Raw genomic sequence first — 6,358 nt, 5'->3', positions numbered from 1 at the left:
AGCAGAGTGAAGACCCACTTCATTATCAAATTTAGACACGATTAGAAATGGACAAAGTAGGGAGCTGGCACTACTTACAGGGTAGTAGGCCCTGCCGGACTTTTGATTCTCTTCTTCTGTAACTCACTGGTATCTTCAGTTCATTAAAAAAAAAAGTTACTGGTACAGTATGAGCAGAACGGCAGATGCTCAGCAGTTCACTGCCATTTGGCTCGCACATGTTCTCAACAAATCTAGTTAAAGGGAATAATGTGTTTTTCTTTGGGTGGAGATTTGTCAAGTTAACCTGAAGGACTAACAAGCTCATCAATACTGTTATCCTCGGCTACGATGCGCACGTATATATATATATCCAGTCCGTTGTGGGTCGGTAGTGTATAGGCCTCGCCTAAGGCACAGTTGGCCCGCGGATAAGGTTTGCGCTTGTAGGCCTCTAACAAGTGAACAAGGGCTGATGCAAGGGCTCTAACTGGAAGCCTTTTACCAGCGCATTATAGCAGAAATTTTCTTTTTGAAGTATGAGCAGTAGATATCAGCCAGGTAATTCGCAGTCACCTGGCTTTCAGGTTCAGATGAAAGTTTGCACCGGTGAGGAAGAAGTTCATATGTCCCCTGTTAATGTGCAGGAAAAGTGATGGGAGAATTCACTTTTTCTATAGAAAGTGACTTGAAAATGTTAGTGTACAGGGAAAATAATGATGGAAAGCACATTACCTAGAGAATCAAGATTTTTGGATTCTCCATCAAAACGAAGGAAAGTGAAATTCCATTTAGCATAAGATTTTACTTTCCCTCACTCACAGCTTGTCAAGCCCTCTCGCCCTCTCGGTTGCTGCTCTGTTCTTCACCGCTCTCTCTGCCCCCCTCTAAAATCTTCATCTACGTGCAAAGCTGTCCTCTGAAACCTATCTTTCTTCTTGTCCACTTGTGTGCAATGCAGTTGTCTAAAACCCTCTCCGTACTAACCCCCATATCAGAAGCCCTTCTCTATTCTTCCTTTATAATCCTTCAACCTATCGTTGTTATTAACTTCATATTTCTTCCCTTCTCACCAACGTGCAAAGCCTTCCTGAAACTCTCTCATCTCGTCCTAAGCCCCTATTTCACAAGCTATAAAATTGAAGGATTTCAATGTAAAATCGAAGGATTTCAAAGAATTTTTTATGCATTCTCCTCCGTTTATGAGGTTATTTATAAGACATTACATCTTTATTTTAGGTCCAATTTAAATCCTAAAATCAAGGTATAAATTCACAAATTAATGAAAACGATTAGTTTCCTACAAGTATGCTAATCAAATTTACATGTATTCCATTACAGTCTGTACACACTCCCCCTCAAGTTGATGCATAGATATCACTCATGCCCAATTTGTCAATTATACCATGAAATGTCTTCCCTGATACTGTCTTCATGAGCATATCAGCCAGTTGACTCTTAGATTGAATAAAAGGGAATTGGATAATCTTTGCATCGAGGTTCTCCTTGATGAAATAATGATCAACTTCAATATGTTTAGTACGATCATGTTGAACCAGATTTTGTGCAATTGTGATGGTTGCCTTGTTATCACAATAGAGATTCATAGGTTTGTCGTACTCAATCCCTAAGTCCCTCAGTATATTCCTTATCCATAACAACTCGTATACACCATGAGCCATGCCTCGAAATTCAGCTTCAGCACTTGATCTTAAGACTAACTTCTGTTTTTTGCTTTTCTAAGTGACAAGATTCCCTTATACAAAAATAAAGTAACCCGACGTGGATCTTCTGGTTGTCTGATCACCTGCCCAATCAGAATCTGTATCTCCTTCAATATTAGAGGTACTATTTTTTTAGAATAACAAACCTTTTCCTGGAGCACTCTTTAAGTATCTCAAGATCCGATAGACTACTTCCATATGTTCTTCACTTGGTGCATGCATGAACTGACTCACCACGCTCATTGCATATGCTACATCGGGCCTTGTGTGTGATAGGTAGATTAATCTTCCAACTAATCGCTGATAACACCCTTTGTCTATTGGGATTTGATCTGGAAGAATTCCGAGGTTATGATTCATTTCCATGGGTGTCTCTATTGGTTTACAGTTAAGCATTCCGGTTTCGGCTAGAAAATCCAACACATATTTTCGCTGTGAAAGGAAGACTCCATGTTTCGATCTTGCAACCTCAATTCCCAAAAAATATTTAAGTTGTCCGAGATCCTTCATTTCGAATTTAGTAGATAAATCCTCATGTAAAGCTTGCATTTCACATGGGTCATCTCCTGTCACGCCCATATCATCAACATATACAATTAAAGTTGTTACTTTTCCTTCTTTGTGATTGATAAACAAAGTATGATCTGAGTTCCTTTGTTTATAGCCAAACACCTTCATTGTAGCCGAGAATCTCCCAAACCACGCTCTAGGTGATTGTTTCAGCCCGTACAATGACTTCTTCAATTTACAGACTTCACCTTGACACAAAGAACCACTTTTAACTCCGAGTGGTAGCTCCATGTAGATTTCTTCTTCTAAGTCTCCATTAAGGAAAGCATTTTTAACGTTAAATTGTTGCAGAGGCCAGTCTCGATTTGCTGCTACAGACATATGAATGCGAATTGTATTGATCTTAGCTACTGGTGAAAAGTATCCTGATAGTCTATCCCATACCTTTGCGTACATCCCTTTGCAACTAGTCGAGTATTATATCTGTCGATACTTCCATTCGGTTTGAGTCTCAATGTGAACACCCATCAACGTCCAATTGTCTTTACTCCTTTAGGTTGGGGAACAAGTTCCCAAGTGACATTCTTTTGTAGAGCCTCCATCTCCTCGTTCATCGTTTTTTTCCATTTTGGATCAGCTAATGCATCTTGCACATTACTAAGAATAGAAACCCTGGATAATTGATCAATAGTAAATGCATACGATTTAGTCAATCTATGGGAGGACACATAGTTGTTGATTGAGTATTTGGTCTTGGCTTCAAGATCAGGTTCATACTGTTTTTTTGGAACTCCCCTATTCAATCTTTGTGGATATCTAATGGGTATATTTTCTGTAGGAAGACATGTTTCATTAGACTCATCAAACACATGATTCGTATTTACCTAAGGAGGAACATTCTGGGTTGATTCTTCAATTGTTGGTGCAGACGGGGGCAACTCTGAGGGTTTTTCAGGAGAAATTACTGAATCACGGTCTTGTTGCACATTATGACACTTGAAAAATTCATTCACTACTTATAACTCAATAAACTCAGCACATCCACTATTTTTTTGTGGAATATTCTCTTCACTTGACTCTCCCCCTGAATAATAAGGTATGATTCATAGAAGGAGACATCTAGTGTCACATGGAGCTTTTGGGTGTGTGGATCATAGAACCGATATTCTTTTTGAAATTTAGAGTAGCCAACAAATACACATCACTTAGCACATGGATCAAGTTTATTTCGCAAGATTTTTGGGATATGAACATATGCGGTACATCCAAAACTTAAGGGTTCAAGGTTCGGAAGATGGGGAATTGAAATCAAGGATTGCAGCTTGCGTTGAGGAGTTTGAAAATCTAGTACTCTAGAAGGTGTTCGATTGATGAGGTAGGCAACAGATTTGACAGCTTCACCCCAATAAAACTGAGACATGTTCATGCCACAGAGAGAGGCACGCACTACTTCCAAAAGTTGTCTATTCTTCCTTTCTGCCAATCCATTTTGTTGGGGAGTATAGGTGCAAGAGGTCTGATGACGAATTCCATGATTGGTCAGAAAATTCTCGAGAGAAGCATTGACAAACTCAATACCATTGTTAGATTGCAAAACACGAATCTGCTTTTGGTATTGAGTATATATCATTGTGTGAAATTTCTGAAATGCTAGACACACACCACTCTTTTTTATAAGCAGAGATACCCAAGTCATTCAAGTGCATTCATCAATAAATATCACAAAGTAACGAGCTCTAGAAATAGAGGGAACCTTGGTTGGACCCCAAACATCGGAATGAATAACCTCAAAAGGTTCAAAACTTTTATTCAAACTCTGTAAATAAGCAATACGGTGGTTCTTAGCTAGTTCACAAGTGTCACAATAAAAATGCACATCATTCAAACCTGAAAAAAGTTGTGGTCGCAATTTCTTAAGATAACCAAAGGAAAGATGGCCTAATCATCGGTGCCATAACCATACAATTGTTTGAGCATTATCTTCACTGCTAGCTTGATTTGTCCGACTGATTTTCGATCCCCCATTCTCTATCAACTCCAAATTGTAGAGTTTGCCCCGTCTAACACCATAACCAAGAGTCTTCCGAGTTAGAATGTCCTAAAAGACACAAAATGAGGGCCAAAAGGTTACAGTACAAGCAAGAGTGGAAGTAATTTGGCTAACAGACAAAAGATTATATTCAAGAGATGGAACCACAAGGACAGTTTCTAATGTAAGATTATTATATAATATAACAAATCCTTCCCCAGTAATAGGAGAGGTACTACCATTGGCTTTTGAAATAATAGATTGTGGAGAAGGTAGGATAAATTGTAACTGACTGGGATCCCTTGTCATGTGATTGGATGCACCTGTATCAATAATCCAAGTTCTATTCTTAAAATTTACAGAGAATACTGATATTTTATCGAGAATACCTGGATGGGCAACATTTGCCATAGGTGGCTGATGATTATCTTTTGTGGATGTCACCCCAACAATCTTTTTACGGGTTTTTTTAGAGAATTCCCACCACTCTGGATAGCCAATAATCTCATAACACCGTTGTTGTGAAAGTCCTTTTTCCCCATAGTGAGTGCATACCCGGTTGTTACCTTTTCTAGAGGATTAAGTGTTTTGATTGTTTGATGATCCTCGTCGGTTTTGGTTGACCAACATCGCCGAGTTCTCTGAGATTGGACGATAACTCCCCATTATCTGTCTCTGTTGATATTCTCGTCTGACATATGCGTATGTACTCTCCAAATCAAGTTTGGCGTCTTTTCGCAAGATATCTCTACAAACTTGGTCAAACTCAGAGTCAAACCCACTGAGAAAAATATGAACTCGAAACCTAGCCATTGCAAAGTGAAACAGGATTAGCCCTTCGACTGTTCCTTTCTGAGATGTAGTTCCATGATCAATCTCCTGGAAAATAGCAACCAATTCATTGTAGTACATGGATAATGGTCAACCATTTTGTTTGGTAGAAAAAGATTTCTGGTTTAGCTCAAATATACAAGTTTCATTTGATCTATCATAGAACGTTTTTTATATTGCTTCCCATATCTCCTTGGCAATGGAGAGGCGAATAAATCGTTGCATTAGCAATGGACTCATGGAGTCAATAAGCCAACTTTTGACTCTTTGATTTTCAGTAATCCATGTTCCAAGATTGGGATCGTCAGATGCAAGTTTTCTCGTTTCACCGGTGAGATATCCAACTTTGTTGCAAGCGCCAATTCGCATCTCCATGAGTTGGGACCATAAGGAATAATTGGTCTCATCGAGGATGATTCCAATTGGAAATGCATAATTGTCTTGCTGGACGATAATCTGTGGTGATGGGATAAGTTTGGTTGATGCGCCTGTAATGGTGGCCATCAGAACTTCGTATGGTATGGAAATTTGGTCCGATTTGGTCTGATCCAATTCGGTTCGGTCTAGTTCAGTCTGGTCTGGTTCTGATGCGGTCCAGTTCGGCTCAGTTTGGTCCGGTTTGGATCCGCTAGGTTGACCCGTTATTCACGGGTTGACCTGTAGATAAATAAAGGAACAATATTCATAAGTTACAAAAAAAAAAAGTTATCACCTTTCTTCTTCGGAGATGACAGGATGGGCTTCCTTCGATGCGGTGATCGGCAGCAACAACAGGGCTGGTGGTGCAGTCGTCGGCGACACTATTTCGGCTACGGGACCATCATTGAAGAAAGAGAATAAAGTTCTGCAAGTCAGCTTCCTTCTGTGATAGAGGTGATCGGTGGCAATAACGGGCTCGTGGTGAGGTCATCGGCGGTAGTCTTCGGTCTTCAGTGATCGTCGTCGGTCGTCGTCGACATTCTTTTGGCTACGGGATGGCCGGGATACGGAGTTGAAGAAAAAAATAGAGTTTTGCAACTCCCCGATGATTTTTTTTTGGCTTCCTCCTTCGGTGACTATGGGAGCACTTAGCTCTGACCTTCGGCGACGGAAAGGAGAAGATAATTCTCTCGCTCTGATACCATGTAAAACCAAAGAATTTCCATGTAAAATCGAAGGATTTCAAAGAATTTTTTCAATGTATTCTTCTCCGTTTAGGAGGCTATTTATAAGACATTACATCCTTATTTTAGGTCCAATTTAAATCCTAAAATCAAGGTATAGAAACACAGATTAATAGAAACGA

Source organism: Aristolochia californica, unplaced genomic scaffold (assembly GCF_029961685.1).
Source record: "Aristolochia californica isolate CCGP_79_NKW_82.1479 unplaced genomic scaffold, dmAriCali1.0.hap1 SCAF_2, whole genome shotgun sequence".
Lineage (NCBI taxonomy): Eukaryota > Viridiplantae > Streptophyta > Magnoliopsida > Piperales > Aristolochiaceae > Aristolochia > Aristolochia californica.
This window is presented reverse-complemented; position numbering follows the sequence as displayed.